At 40.6% G+C, this 1995-nt stretch overlaps 1 pseudogene; it reads left to right on the top strand.

Annotated features, from left to right (window-relative positions):
* The first annotated feature begins 1448 nt into the window (after window positions 1-1448).
* Window positions 1449-1561, top strand: LOC149990333 (U4 spliceosomal RNA; annotated as a pseudogene).
* Window positions 1562-1995: the final 434 nt, after the last annotated feature.

Here is a 1995-nt window from a genome sequence, read left to right as displayed (position 1 = left end):
ACAGAAAGGTGGATAGGATAATATTCTCATGTTATTTTATGGATAGCAATGAAGGTCCTGGATTAGTAAAGTTGCTTCCTTGGAAAAATAAAAACTTAATATTACCATAAAAAGCTTTCCCTAATGTTTGTTAAACCTATACTATTACATTTTACACTCTCTTCTATAGCCTTACATACCCTTCTAACATCTTAGTCTTCTTCTGTATTTTAATTGGTTTTTAAATGTGCTTTAGTTGTGCTATCAATTTTGAATTATTTTTGGAACTAGGCAGCATACGCATTTTTTTCAAATAGTGTTTTACTTTTCAACTACAGTTGATGCACCATATTGTTACAGCAGCCCTGGGCCTGGTCTGATCATACTGCCAGGTGTTCCAACATCACAAGAAAACACCATGCTAACATGGAAGGAAGAAAGTCCTTAAAATTCTATGTGTCCTTTCCACTATCCAGGAGGAAAGCCTTTGAAACTGTGCTTCCATCCCAAGGCAGGAAGGGCGGGAGAGGGCCCACAGTGTCCAAAGGAAGAGGCCCATAAACCAATTTTGGTTAATTGCCTGCCTCTGGTCACTGTCTGTTTTCCCAGGGAGTCCCCAATGCTTACAGAAGGAGCCCATAAATAACTTTGGGTAATGCCCCAACTTTCATTTACTGTCTCCCTTCACTTAGGTGTTTTATAAGAAGATGAACAAACGAAGTCTGCAGCAAGATGAAGATTTGGGCTAACAGACCCCAGCACATACCTAAGTTTGGGTCATCACGTCCCCCTGAGAAAAGCTGGCTCCAATTTTATCTGTCAATCAATATGTATCTCCTTCACCCCCCCCCATCCTGCCAACTATATGGTCCTCATAACAAAGGACTTGCTCTCTTCGCCCTTGGCCTTCTGGCTTCAGGGCCTCTGGTCACCCTAGGGCAAGCTTGCCACCCCGGCCTTTGGCCACCCTCGCTTTGGCTCTCCCGCTCCCTAATAAATATTGTGTGCACGCTAACAGGCTCACTGATCTGAGAACCAGGCTTTCTCCAACAACAATACTATATTAATTTCAGGTGTACAACCCAGTGATTATGCATTTATATAACTTACAAAGTGGTTGCCTAGATAAATGTAGTGCCCACCTGCTGTCCTTTACATCCCTGTGGCTATTCCATAACTACCAATTTGTAGAAAGACTTGCAATGTGGAGGCACAGATTTATATAGAAGTTTAAATTATGTTCTGACTATGAGGTTAAAGGCAAGGGGTATTATGAAAAAGGTAAGTGAAATAATCCCATGAACAGAAAGAGAAAAAATTCTATTGGTACTAATGAGCTAAGTAAGGAAATTCTAATGGTGCTACTAAACTAAGTTATTTTTTAGCCATACATGGTGTTGATAATTCTAAAGAATGCCCTTAATATTCAATCCTTATAGTCAGGAAATCTACTTTCCTATTAGCTTTACAGCTTTGCTCTGTGGCGGTATCATAGCCAATGAGGTTTATCCGAGGTACAATTACTGTTATTTGAAACTATTAGCTTTCTAAAAAATTAGTTAATTAATTTATTTTTAGAGAGGGGGGAAGGGAGAGAGAGAGGGAGAGAAGCATCAGCACATGAGAGAAACATCCATCAGTTGCCTCTCACATGCCCCCAACTGGGGATGTGACCCGCAACCCAGGCCTGTGCCCTGACTGGGAATCGAACCAGAGACCCTTTGGTTCACAGGCCGGCACTTAATCCACTGAACCATGCCAGCCAGGACAAAACTATTAGCTTCACAGTCCTTCAGAATGCAGTGCTGATTTGGTCTAGACTAAAGCTTAAATATTTTACCCAGTTCAAACATTCCAAAGGTTTGAGGAGTAAGATGTGCAAAGCAGTTCCTCTGGATGGCTTCCCTGGCTTTATTTTAAAATGTTTCTGCTTACATTAATCTTTCACAGTTCTAAGTTCCAAGTGTCTACAATTGCCTCTTTCTCTCTTTTTAAAAGAGTTTATTTATTTATTTT

This window comes from Furipterus horrens, unplaced genomic scaffold (assembly GCF_987537825.1).
Source record: "Furipterus horrens unplaced genomic scaffold, mFurHor1.1.pri manual_scaffold_17, whole genome shotgun sequence".
Classification (NCBI taxonomy): domain Eukaryota; kingdom Metazoa; phylum Chordata; class Mammalia; order Chiroptera; family Furipteridae; genus Furipterus; species Furipterus horrens.
Note: the sequence above shows the minus strand (reverse complement) of the source record. Positions and strands in the feature narration are given on the sequence as shown.